Source organism: Thermobia domestica, chromosome 3 (assembly GCF_964235325.1).
Source record: "Thermobia domestica chromosome 3, izTheDome1.hap1.1, whole genome shotgun sequence".
Taxonomy (NCBI): Eukaryota; Metazoa; Arthropoda; class Insecta; order Zygentoma; family Lepismatidae; genus Thermobia; species Thermobia domestica.
This window is the reverse complement of record NC_137456.1, coordinates 60,728,553-60,742,970: the sequence shown is the minus strand read 5'-3', so window position 1 is coordinate 60,742,970 and position 14,418 is coordinate 60,728,553. Positions and strand designations below refer to the sequence as shown.

General features: G+C 35.7%; 2 protein-coding genes across 3 annotated transcripts in view; one reads left to right on the top strand and one right to left on the bottom strand.

Annotated features, from left to right (window-relative positions):
- Positions 1-14,418, bottom strand: part of LOC145680428 (degenerin-like protein unc-105) — a 553,540-nt gene that overhangs the window by 484,292 nt on the left and 54,830 nt on the right. Inside the window, exon 3 of one of the 2 annotated variants that reach the window (XR_014130644.1) lies at positions 9,845-10,058. The exons of the other annotated variant lie outside the window; for it this stretch is intronic. The gene's annotated coding sequence lies outside the window, so the exon portion shown is untranslated. Of the gene's footprint in view, positions 1-9,844; positions 10,059-14,418 lie in introns of those variants that run through there. 2 annotated transcript variants of the gene reach the window in all.
- LOC145680426 (multiple inositol polyphosphate phosphatase 1-like) overlaps positions 11,711-14,418 on the top strand; it is a 92,901-nt gene continuing 90,193 nt past the window's right edge. The window contains exon 1 of the mRNA XM_081750944.1: positions 11,711-12,150. The gene's annotated coding sequence lies outside the window, so the exon portion shown is untranslated. The remainder of the gene's footprint in view (positions 12,151-14,418) is intronic.

Here is a 14,418-nt window from a genome sequence, read left to right as displayed (position 1 = left end):
CTGTCTTCCGTGCGCGAGGATACTTCATATTATATATTTATACGTTACCAAATTAAATCACTGCGTTGTCTTCATTATATGTGCTTAACATTCTATTTTTACTTTCTAGAATAAATTTTGTTGATTTCGATTCGAAAAATGTTAAATATTTTTAAATTTATATCATGATGCAGACCAAAATCCTTGTTGCATATAATGTAATGCGCTATAGCATATAAAGTACAAGGGCAAATAGGTACGTTCTTTCTTATTTTCGTATCAGTGGATAAGTAAATGAAAGTGGGTTTGTTACCCCCTTTCTAAGTTCGTAGATACTCAATGAATAATCCCTAAAAGTTGAGCGTCCAGCTTCTTCTGGAACTCAGACGGTCTTACGTATACTATATCCCTATTTTTCAGCCCACTCCAGAGCTGGGACTGTGGCAACACTGATTCCATTTAGTTTTAGGTGACAGATGGTTTAAGGGGACAGAGAGTCTCTCCTGGCCTAAACTTGAAATAAATTTTCGATTATTATTTCTTATTTTCTGCCACACCAACAAATAAATATATCTATATATTTTACCTGTAAATATTTTTCTTCAAAACACTTTTAATCTGTTATAAACTTCAGGAACTCTGTAGAAACTATTAAATTATCTTAATATACTATCCTTTAGATCACAGATTTAAAACGATACGTTGTTGTGTTACATCATTTCCATTAGAAAAAGTTTCCTTGTCTTATAGTTTGCATCATGAGATACAGACCGAATCACTTGTTACCTACATCAACTTAAATTGTTTTCAAGATTTTAAAATTCATATCCAGTACAACATAAACTATTTCAGAATTAGAAAGTAGTCAAATGACCAACACAAAACAAACAAAAACAACTAAATGATTAACACAATACATAACAAATAACATGAAGTCATTTCTATGATACTCACATATAGAATTACTGTAATGCGTTATGGTATAGGTATTCAATAGTGGAGCATTACAAGTTGGAGTAAAAAAGTTTGTAATACTTTATTTCTACATTTTTTAAAAACTCGCTTCAGCTAGTTCTTTTTTACGTTTTCTTTGGCGAAACTGAAAGCCACTTGGCTTTCTTGACATAATAATAATAATAACCGACTGAGCCTGATTTACGAACATAAAATTTGATGAATACTAACTTTCATTAATCACTTAGCTAATTTTAGATAGAGCGAAATGCAGTTTGATTATATTGTCATAAGTCAGGTAGTTACCACCACTGTTGATAACCATGTGTATTGTTTTATAATTTGGCTTACTGAACCACATGAAACATTACTATGCAGTCAAATCGTCCGCATGTGAAATAATTACCTTACAAACGTATGTATTTTATATTGTTACATAATTTGACCAATCTTTTTTTATATATATAGAAAGAGAATTATTATGCTACCTTATTAAAGCATGAATGCACGAAGTTAATCAGAGGTTGTATGAAATATATCAATAAATATTCATAAGGAAAAAAATGTTTATGAGAGTCAATTTACATGTGTACAAATGATATAATAAAAGCTTATATATATGCAATAATATAGTAATAAATACGTAACGCAACTATGTACATCCAGTTACGCAAATGAGAGTAACAATGGTGGATGATTAATTTACAAGTTGTTTAATTATTTTAACGTGGTTTAAAATTTTTAAAAATCGTATTCTATTATTAATATCCTTAATTTGCTGTTAGGTATCATATTAGTGAAACATAACAGACGAACCAAATTTGAGCTTTCCAGGCTATCGTTTGGGGGCAGGATTTACAAATAACTCCCTCTCGTGGCTGCACCCACAACTGGATTTAATATTTAGCCACTCCTAGGAGTTTGCCACCCCTCACCCCGACCGTATACAACTTTAATGTAAGCAGCGTTGCAAGTCTTGCAAAATTCTGGTACATAACGTAGCTGTATTTATTACAGTACAATGAAAGCAGGTTAATACAGTATTCAAAGAATAGACCCTCATGTTGAACTGCCTGTTCGATACCACGTCTTGTCCTTAGAGGCAAAGTCAGTCACTGCTGTTTCCATTTCTACCCTCTGCTGGTTGGTGAAAGATTCTGATTTCAGAAAGTGCACAATAGATCGAAACAGTTGGTGTTCCGAAGGAGCAAAGTCAGGAATATACGATGGATGTGACACCAGTTCAATTATCAAGTTCCTGAATGTTTTTTTTTTAGCGTTTTTAAGCCGAGTGCGGTTTTGGGTTATCCTGTATGTAGCAAGCCGCGCATTCAGTTTACCAAAGCAGGATATTTTGGGGTGTAATACAGCGTACATCCGCTCCAGCTGTTCGTAATGAAGGTCGGTATTGATGTTACCACTGTTAGGAATAAACTTAAAATGAATTATCATCTCGTAATTCCACCGCACACAGAGAATGACTTTAAGCTAGAAACGGTCCTGTTTGACGTAAGTTGGAATTTGTTCAACCGCTGATTTTGCATATTCGGATTTTTTTTTAAAAAAATAACCAATTTTCGTCGCATGTGACAGGAAACGCACATAATGTGAGTTTTGAAGCAGTCGTCGGCACACATCCACTCTCCTCTGGGCCTGAGCTGAAGTCAACTCATGCGGCACAATGTAGCAACTCCTGATAGTTTCCTCGAGTTCGTGTACATGATGCTACAGTAGACTGGACACGCTAAGTTGATTTGACCATCCATCGTGTGCTGGTGGGTAGATTTTCCTCAATGGTATGTCATATAACCTGAGAATCAGTTATTCTATGGAGACTGGGCCTTAGCTGGACTTCGATTTCCACAATCTGCACCAAATTTATGGAATCAACGAGTTACTGTCTGTGGTTCACTGCAGCTTCCCCTTTTGTGTGACAAAGGTTTTGAGTTCCTGTCACAGTGTTATGCCTGAGTTCGAACTCACACACTAACACTAACATATCAGAATTTGTTGAGTATTCATGGTCAGTGTCACTAAAAACTGACTGAAGATACTGACGGAGGGAGGCCTTTGTTTAATAGTCCGCTTGACACACTGTCTCTTGGACCAACTTGATCTTGTACTTACGGTGTATACGTGCGATTGCTGTTAGAGTTGTGGAAATATTGCAAGATTTATGACTCACCTTTGTAAATAAAATAAACCTATATTATTCATCCCTTTGTTTCAACGTTTTTATATAAATTTTAATGAATTTTTATTTTGAATCTGTTGCAAAGAAGCATTTAAATTGTTATTTTTTTTATTAGGTTACAGAGAATGATTAGTTTTATTTTTACGATATACATTAACGCAATAAGAAAAGAAGTTCGTTTACAATTTTCGTCCGTAATATGGTGAATATTCAAACATAAAAAATATCTTAAACGAACAGAAAATTGTTCTGGTTGTCGAAATGAATATTTCTACGCTAATATAAAACGGTTATTTGAAGTTCGACAAATAAAATAACTTTTCTTTCAATTCTACCCTTTTTTTTTTTTATCCACCGTGAAATCATAAAAGTAAATGAAATAGGAGAAAAGGGTTATTATGACAGAGGATTAGAAATTAGGTTTCTGGACTTTCGGCATCTATGGCCATGTTAGCTCACACAGGTGAGGGATGACATCCTTTGGTGATCACATTTCCCTAGGAATTGGAGAAGAAGAAAGAAATGGGGGGGGGGAAACAGAAGCCGGCCCATTGGACACCATTGTGTGAGGTTTCATCCCGTCAGTTGCTTTGTGTGAATGAGAAAAGCCCATAAAACCTGACTCAGTATGACTGGCCTGAAAAATCTTTTACACTTTTTCGACCAAGTGTCCGCATCGGTAATCGAACCAGGGACAGCTCGCACCAAAGGCGAGACATTATGAAACAGTATAAGGAAATTGGTTTATTATTTTAATTAGGTCTATTATTATTATTATTATTATTATTATTATTATTATTATTATTATTATTATTATTATTATTATTATTATTATTATTATTATTATTATTCAACTTTTGCCATTTTTCTTCTTGCTTATTAAATTTTCGTCCAACGTGCGCCCCTAGGTTTGGACTAGTGGGCCTAGCGGTAGATCCGGGCCTGACTATATCTCTGACTTTCATGGACTACAAAAGTCAGAAATCTTAAAAACAAGCACCAAATTGCAATCTAAAATTACAGACCACGAAGCATGGTAGGCCAGATATATTTTGCTTGAGTGATGTATAATCAGCCCATTCACTAACATCCTGTTTCTTCTGCTTTCAATACTTCAGTTAATAACCATTCTAATTCAAGTAGTCCTGTATCTTCCTCACAATGGTGAATCAAATTTATAAATACTTTAAATTGGCGTTGGAGTCGGGGACCACGCATTACAAACACACAAATGCTAACCATGGCAAATAGGTGCCCAAGCTGTTTGTTTTTCTTTTTTCAGGTATAGATGTAAAATTAATGAATAAGCCTGAGTATAATATTATTATTTCCAGAGTTTCCCCGCAGCTCTACAATATGCTGGCGGGATGCCATGGTTCAATTCCCGGTAGGAGCTCACGTGGTTTGAATCCCACGTTAAGCTGTAGGTTCACTTCTCATATAGCCTGAGAGACGCTGCTGAAGAGAGACGTTAAAATTCAAACCAACAATAATTATTTTTCATTATATTTATTACTAGTTGAATCATGGGCGCCCGAAAAAAAAATTCTAGGAAGGTGCTCTAATCCCTGTTTGCTGTATTACGTTTGGTATTTTTTATTTGTATTAAGAAAATCTTCAGAAATTTAATACAATTTCGTGAGCCAGAGAGGGACCCGGACCCCACTCTGCCCTTCCTTTCGAGCGCCCATGAGCTGAATATATCCATTCTTCGCAAGGGGCAGAAAATATCTATGTAAACAAACTGAACGAAAAAATATAGGTCATTTTTCTACTTTTACGTATCCCGGTAAACGCCCATGAGACCCCCTGGTTTGATTTTTAAAAAAAAACGCCTCTGGCCTCCAGTCAATGAGGGCTGTATTTGGAAGTCAATGCCTATTGGAATATCACCATTCATCTCAGCGACCGCAAAAACTATGGATTTGACACTAATATCGCTAATTTTGGATTATTTTTACGTTTCGGCAACCCTCCGATGAACCCAGACCCGCAGCCGAATGGGGTGAATGCAATCGGAGTTTCACCATTAATCTCAGTGACCTCGAAAACTATAGATTTGACACTAATATCAGTCATTTTGGATAATTTTTACATGTCTCGGTAACCCCCCTCCCGCAGGTGACTGCTGGCCCGCATACAATGGTAGCTGAATTTACAAGTCATTGCTAATAGAAGTGTCACCATTGATCTCAGCGACCGCGAAAACTATGGATTTAACACTAATATCGGTCATTTTGGATTATTTTTACATTTCTCGGTATTCCCTTACTCGGTGACCCCCGGCCCGCAGCCGAATAGGGTGAATTTGGAAGTTAATGCGATGCGAGATTCACCATTGATTTCAGCGACCCCGAAAACTATGAATTAGACACTAATATCGGTTATTTTCTACTACTTTTACATGTCCCTGTCAACGCCTCCCTGAGACTCCTCTGGTTCGAATTTTGACAGAAACGCTTCGCCTTGGTCTGGGGCCTGGACCAAGATATCCGTGACCAAAATTTTGTAACTTTCGGTCAACTTGTCTGGTCCCCAGCCCGGTCCCGGTAAACGCCCCTGGTTTGAAATTAAATAATAAAAAACGCTTCGTCTTGATCTGCAATATATATATATATATATATATATATATATATATATATATATATATATATATATATATATATATATATATATATATATATATATATATATATATATATATATACAGGGTGTGTCAAAATTAAGAGTCCATGTACAATACAGAGGGGCCTAAAATTGATCAAATACGAGGTTCCTCGCTCCTCATTTTGGGGGAGGGGGTATACGTGAAATTTTCAAATGGGATCATAGGTCGAGTGATACCTCGTTCGAAAGAGCTTGGAAAATTGAACATTTTTTTTCTAGGAAACTATTTTTGATATGGGGCACCGTTTTCAATATGTGCCCCAAAAATCGTCCTGTATAAGATGAAATTTCCAGTACTTATAAATCAGAAACGGTTGAGTAGAAAACGATGAAACAAAAAATGAAAAAGGAAAAAGCCATGGGGAACGTGAAATGGTGTTGTCGCGGTGTCCCCAGGGCCCCTTCATGGGGGCCCCGGGACTAACTTGAAAATTTCAAATGATAATATATGTCGAGTGATGCCTTATTTGATAGATCGTGAAAAGCCAAACAGCTTAGTACAAAATTTGTTTTGATTTCGGGCAAGCCTGTTTCAAAATGGCCGCCGAAATGGTTCCACGTTCAGATACAAAGCGCAGTGTTCAAATTGGTGTTACAAGCCAATATCCTGCGAACTATGCATCAAATAAGAAAAGTGTTAAGAGTCAATGTACAATACAGACGGCCTAAAATATGGGTGAAAAACGAGGTTCCCCCGCCTCCCATTTTGAAGCTAGGGGTGAACTGTCAAATGGCAACATAGGGCGAGCGATACCTTCTTCGGTAGATCGTGAAATACCAAACAGCTTAGTACAAAAGTTTCGGCGGACATTTTGAAACAGGCTTGCCCGAAATCAAAACAAATTTTGTACTAAGCTGTTTGGTTTTCCACGATCTATCAAACAAGGTATCACCCGACTTATATTCCCGTTTGAAATTTTGAAGTTCGTCTCGGTGCCCCATGATTGGGGTCCTGGGGACACCGTGAGAACACTATTCCACGTTGCCTATGGCTTTTTCCTTTTTCATTTTTTGTTTCATCTTTTTGTACTTAACCGTTTCTGATTTATAAGTACTGGAAATTTTATCCGATACAGGACGATTTTATGGGCCCATCTTGGAAACGGTGCCCCATATCAGAAATTGTTTCGTACAAAAATTGTTCAATTTTCCAAACTTTTTCGAACGAAGTATCACTCGACCTATGTTCCCATTTGAAAATTTCACGTACACTCCCCTCCCCCCAAAATGGGGAACGGGGGAACCTCGTATTTGACCCATATTTTAGGTCCCTCTATCGTACATTGAATCTTAACATTTTTCTTACTTGATGTATAGTTCGCGAGATATTGGCTTATAACACTTATTTTGACACACCCTGTATATATATAATCGCAGTCGCATTTCTTCCGTGTCCGCCAAAAATATTGTTTTCTCGTTTTGTGCATTTTATAGGTTGTTCATTGTGGCCACCCCGAGAAAACTGATGCCAAATACAGTGGTGCCCTCCCCCCTCATGTCCATGACGCACCCCCCCCCCCTCAATTGACTATTCGTAGGTGTTCTTCCATGAAAAAAATCTTTTCGATTAATATTTACACACCTTCAAAACATATTTATATAGATTTTACCCCCCCAATATTTCGATGACGCAGTTTGCGTCATAGCCCCCCCCCCTTGTGGGCACCCCTGCCAAATATGAATCAGTATGAACTTTCGTTTTTCATAAAGATTGCTGCTTGTAAATAAGTGTTTCGTTGGATAGGCAAACTCCCGGATAAAGGGCTGTTCACATAAACCTTCATCCACTGACACAGTAACGGCAACAAAGTTCGCTTTAATGTATTTTGAGTAAGTACATATAGGCAGGGTTAACATATGGAGTTTTAAAGATAGTTTCTGCTTGAGCTGTTGACCACACACTTCGCAACAATAGCGTTTCTCACCTGTGTGCCCTAATAAGTGTTTTAAATAAGATTTTGTAATAAATCCAATGCCACACGTTTCGTAAGTATACAGTATCTAAGACGAGTGAGTTAAAACGTGTGAGGTCAAATTGGATTTAAGAGGAAAGCATGTGTCATACTGCCAACAACATTATACGGCTTCCGTCCAGTATGTGATCTCAAGTGCCTCTTTAATTCACATTGTGTAGAAAATGTTTTCTTGCTAGTGATGGGTAAATTCCCAGGAAGATATTTTTCGGGAAGTTTTCCTGGAAACTCCCAAAATGTGATTTTTTCCGGGAATTTATGTATAATCACAAAGAAAATTGCATTCTATTACTATTTTATGATTTCAAAGCTGAATTCGTTTTTCTGTCACTGTATATTATCACTGTTGTCTTCAGAGGATTCTTTAAAATGTATATTCTGAACGGTATTATGTTATTTTATTAATATTTTATTATATTTAGAGAGTACGTATACAGGTATATTTACTTACAATACCTTCTATGCAAGTAAATATGTGGTAAAAATGTCATAGTAAGTCCAGATATTGTTAAACCACTAAACAGTTTAAATTTATATATAAGTAGATTTTCTAAACTTGACTCTACTACTGATATTATGAACATACTAAATTTTTAAATGTTATAAATAAATTAGGTTTGGTATGAGCCCGAAGACACGTCTCACCATTTTATCAACATTTGCGCATAAATATTTATTTCCACAATATGCAACATACTGACTTATCTTTATAATTTTTCACGTAACATTGCCACACACGACCTTTCTTCCTACCTATTTCTCGAAATTTCGTGCATTAATTCACATGTAAGAGAAGTTCGAGTACTTCTTCAGAAATTCGAGTCAGAGACAGGAGACAAACCGACGTCTATTATTAACGGTGATTCGGGGTGTATTGATAATAGTACTTCATCTTTATTTCTACATAATGTCTACATTATTTTACAAACTGGTCCTTTTCACCATTAGCAAATTAGTACTTTGCTACTTTTTAGTGCAAATGAAAATGGAACTTAAAAAATCATATTATTAGTTATATAAAGTACTGTCAACGAATTTTATTTTTTTAACCTCCAAATTATTTAAAACCTAAAAGAAAATCTTAATAAATGAAAATAAAGTAATTGGTCACATGGTTCTTATAATTTGGAAGATAAAGTAAAGAAATAGAAATAAATTCCTTCCCGGGAATTTATATGCCAGGGAATAAACCCGGGAATATTCCCATTTTTTTATTTTCCTTCCCACCGGGAATATTCCCACTGCCCATCACTAGGCAGGTGCGCGCACCTAGATTTTTTTTTCTTCTGAGGGGTCCAAATTTTGCAGGGTTCCATATTACAAGACACTACGTATATAAAGTATTGAACTGATGTTATTCTACACCCGAAAACACAATAACTAGCTAATTGTTAAGTACTGCCACCTATATTCTTAGAAAAATGATAAAACTAGATTGCTTTATTTTTTATTTATTTTTTTAAAAAAAGAGTACAAATAAAGCGTAAGATCAAAATCTTTAGTCTACATCAATCATTTCTCTGCAAAACAAGGATAGTTTTATTGAGAAAGTGTCCAAAATGTCGAGTTACCAAGCTTTAGGAGGAGGGTCCGGACCGTGTGTATGAATTCATAGGAAACCGATTTTTTTTTTATCTAAATGGAAAAGAGCTTTCACATTCGGATAAGTCCTCATCTCTGGTGCGTAAAGTCTTGGTTCAATCCAATTCAATCCAAATAAGTTTTGTGGCGGACAATCACCATGTGCAGGGCCGGATTTACCACTAGACCTGGGCCTAAGGACGCAATGTCCGTAGGGACCCACGTTGGACGAAAACTTAATAAGTAAAAACGAAAAAAAAAATACAAAAGTTGTATAATAATAATAATAAACGTTTTTAAAACGCTCTATAATTAGAATTTGTTATTGGTGGTTGAATCTGAACTCTTGTGTTGGTGTTCGGCATGCTCTCGCGTAGCGCTCCTGCGCATGCGCTCACTTGTCAGTACACCAACCTATCACCATACCAAAATTAATTAAAATGTGTAGAAAAATGTATAAACAAAGGTATGCATAAAATAACTTTATTTTTACAAAAATCTATTGTGTTACAAATTTGTACATCGGGAAGAGGGGAGGCAAATACCATACCTTCCTATCTTGAGGCGGAAAAACAATAAATCCGCCAAGACCGTGTGTGTAGGCTTTCTCGGAGTATTCCGTTTTTTCCCACTTTCTTCACTCCACCACATCGTTCATTATCAGCATTGCCGTCTCCCTTAACCTTGGAGCATAATCGTCTACCGTTAAACTAAAAACGAAAGAAGTAAAAAAGCTTTCAGGTTCCTGAAATAGTTTGCAAATAGTGACAGTTTAGTACGTTTAAACTCACACACGTTTATGCGGTATTACAGCATATAAGTAATTTTTACATATTGTCCCCTAAATTAAGCTATCTTCCGGAATATTTTATAGGTGTGTGCGGGAACTGCACTGGGACACTTGGGGAATTTGACGTTACGAAGCTATTCTGAGCATATGCCTGAAAGAGCTACTGCTAATAATAATAATAATAATAATAATAATAATAATAATAATAATAATAATAATAATAATAATAATAATAATAATAATAATAATAATAATATATTATTATTATTATTATTATTATTATTATTATTATTATTATTATTATTATTATTATTATTATTATTATTTCTAATAATGTATAATATCCCATGAAGTGTGCTTGAAAGCGCACGAAAACAGCCTAACCATTACTTCTGAGTTTTTTTTTTTTTTTTTTCATTCTTCAATTTGCACACAAACTGAAAAGAAGCAGTAAAATATGCGTACAACTATTTATTTTTCTGATATTCAAATACAGTTGCTTCTGTGATCCGTTAACCTTTCAAGTTGACGGTTGTTGGTTGTTTTACAGTTTTTTTTTTTCACTCAAAATTAGCATAATGTGTCATTTTCTTACTTCCATCTTAGAGCTAGCTTCACACATATTAATTTTAGAAGAGTTTTCATTATATTAATGTTTATCTTCATGATTACAAGAGTTTTCGCATGCATTCATTGAATAAAGATGAATTGTTTTAGTTTTACGTCCTACGATTACGTCCTCCGTGTAGGCTAAAGGAGATGATGATGATGATGAGAATGAAGGAAATGTTAGAATGAAGAAAATGGAAGGAAAGGAGAGAACCCCCCATTGAGGAAACAGAAGGAGAAAAAGTTTTTCAGTTTTTGAATTACATTTAGCAAATTTATTTCGGTCTCTGTTCGTAATAGCTTTAATCGGTCATACACCGCTGGTTCACGTTCTTGATTCGCATTTGGGTTCAAATCCCATGGCCGTTTGTATTGATTGAATCCCCTACTTCAACTTAAACTTTTAGATGTTTAATGATAATTACCCCAGATAATTATCTATTATCCTAAAAAGATGTTTCCTGTCCACAAACTAGTTCTGTATGGTTTGAAGTGTACATTTTAATATATGAAAAAAAAAATATTTTTATCTAATAGATTGTATTTGAGTCAGGGGCGTCATTTGGGGATGACAAGGGACAATTGTCCTCCACCTGAGTTTTAGAAGTCCATACTTTTTAATCGATTGTATACTACTATAATAATAATAATAAAACGAAATGTTTGTGTCGGTGAGGCATGTTATTTTACCCTGGCAAATCTGAAATGATGCTACTGATTTGATATTATCGTAATGTTAATCATAACAAACGTATTATCTTGTTATAGTATATTTTTTATTCCTGATTATTATGCTGTCTTGAAATTACTGGGGGAAGATGTCCACCGACAAAGAATTTCATGTTTTTATTACTGTATTAATATACATAAAAAAAACTGCGTGTCTCAAACTCAGGGTCAATTGGCCCTCTTGCCCTTCCCAAGTGACATCCTTGCTTAAAGTGATGTTCAAGCAATTAACGGTGGGCGCTCACTCTTGCAAAAAGAATTTACACCTGTGACAATATAAGAAAAGATTGCCTGGAAATCCTGATGCAACTCGCCAGAATTACGTCCTACTTTATAGAAGGCTGGTAATAATTTGCAACCGACAGTTTTGTCGGTATGTGTGTAGAGACCCTAATGTGAACCCTAACCGTTGATTAGTTTTGCAGACATTCGTAATCGAGTAGGGGTAGAGACACTGACTATTCAACGGTTTAAAAGCGAAGCTATCCTATTTTAATCGCGAAGCGATAAAACGTTGTAGGTTGTTATATCAACATATTTTACTTGATAACACAAATAGATAGCTAACACAAGGAAACACTTTTAATAAATTTTTATAGTAGTTGGCAGTGGTGCTTGAGTGGATAGCCTAAAGAAAATTCATGAGTTTTAGGTGATGCCAGCGAAACTAGAAGGTAATAAGTATGATAATCATTGTTCGTTATTTAAACAGCTTCATGTATTCATACAAATACATAGAAGTATTTCGAACTAACTCAGTGTCTTCTTCACGTTGTTCGTGCAAGCTTAAAGGTGTTTTTGTTTACAACATAGTTTGTTTACAATATAGCATGCTGGAAAGAGAAGTGCAAGGGAACATTTTTAAAAAATCTCAATAACATTAAATAAGAGCAAAATAAATAAAATTTTTGGCATATTTTTGCGAGTTTCACCTATACATGAGTTGTTAATTCAATGTCAAATGCTCCGCTTAAATTTCTGTAGGTTATATGAATTTAAGTTAGCAGAGGTTTAAAGTTAGTTTAGTTGTATTTTGCAAGTGAAGGTGATAGTATACATGAAAACCCCCTGATCTGCGTTTCTTCTGTGTTCTATTACCACTTCTACATGAAATACCTTAAATTTTCTACATAGTACAATAGTAAGAAGTATCCATGTGCACAAGACATGCGATATACGTTAAATCCCCCCCCCCCACACACATAGTCATAGATAAAGCACAACGTCACTACACATGCAAATATAAAGTACGTTCTTTTTTATTTTAGTATCAGTTGATAAGTAAATAAAAGTCGCTTTGTTACCCCCTTTGTAAGTTCGTACATGCTCAATGAATAATCCCTAAAAGTATGAGCGTCCTGCTTCTTCGGGAACTGATGCAGCTTCATGTATACTATATCCCAATCCTTAACATGCTGAATTCACTCTGCGGGACAAAGGCCAAACCTAATTTGCTGCCCACGTTTACATAAGCATACATGAATTCATGAGTTATGTAGTTCTTTAATCACGGAATACACTACTGCTACCTTACGATTTTTTTTCTTAAGGAGGAGTTGCATTCGTGGGTGCAGATTTACTTTAGAAAAGGTCAACTGGCCACTAAAACAAGAAGTGTATCTAACCCGAATAAGGACAGGGCGGTTGTGCGTCCGTAGGGAGCAGTCGTATCTGCGATGGTGGGTATGCGTGTAAAAGAAAAATAGTGAAAACGCACTGGATTCTTATGGCTTAATTTGAAAGAGCTTTTGCAGTCTTGTATCGTTACTGATCATGACCTAACACACTGTATTTACGTAGGAATTCAGTTCAGCATGGCTTCCTTTTGGAGTATAACGTAGTAAAAAAGCATACACTTTGGTTCACATTTCTGTAACATGAGTACGAATGTGACATCTCCATACCTTTTGATTACTTATGCATTAGATACAGAGTATTTCTTTAATTTTAAAATTCTTGTGATTCCTTAAAATAGGACTTCAAACTTAACTTTTGTGTATATTATATCGCATGAGGATTGAACCACGAAGGTGATCAGATCAGTCCGGTAACTCTCCTCCCTGAAATTTTATAACCCGTTTAAATAATACATTTGTGGTTTGTCTGCACAAAAATTGCAGTCCGAAGAGTACACCCCGATTCGGGTTCCGTCCAGTCGTCGTAGCTCGATACGCATTTATAAACTTTCTTACTAAAACGATACTTGCTTTAGCAGAGAAGTGATTGATGTAGCCAAAACATTTGTTCTTAACACTACATCTACTTTTTTCTTCGTGCATGTACCACCCGAAATAAATGTTTAAAAAATATAATTCTTTCACTAGTTTCCTTCTTAAATTCAAAACGTTTGCGCTTAGCGACATGACAATATCCCACATTGACAAATTGAGTTAAATGGAGAGACAGGAAATAATTGTTGAAAAACTACAGTTCTTTTGTTATTTGCATATAAATACAGCGTCCAAACTTGTCTTAAAAATCACTAAAACAAGACGAATACTCTGTAACTGAGTCAGAGCAGGGCAAAGTTGGCCTAAGTTGGCCTGCGCGGGGGTGCGTCGAAGGAAGTGGACGTGTCAGCGACGGTGGGTATACGGGTAAGCAAAGGTACGTAGTGAAAAAAAGGGTTTTCGCAGGAATACAAGTTCTTATAGCACTAGTAATGATTTCATACTAGTAACTTTTCAGTTTAAGTTTCATTATGTCCATTAGGCTAAGGGAACGATAATTAAATCAAAGCGAATGATGATGGAATAATTGGTGGAATGAGTATGTGGGAGAAAACGGGAGTACTCCGAGAAAACCTACGATTCACACTAGTTACGGTACACTTGTAAACAGAAACTACAACTCTTGTACTCTGTGCACAAATACTCTGCTGGCGGAAAATAGTATGCAATACAATCATGTTCTACATGTGCCCACATATTTTAACCGTCGCA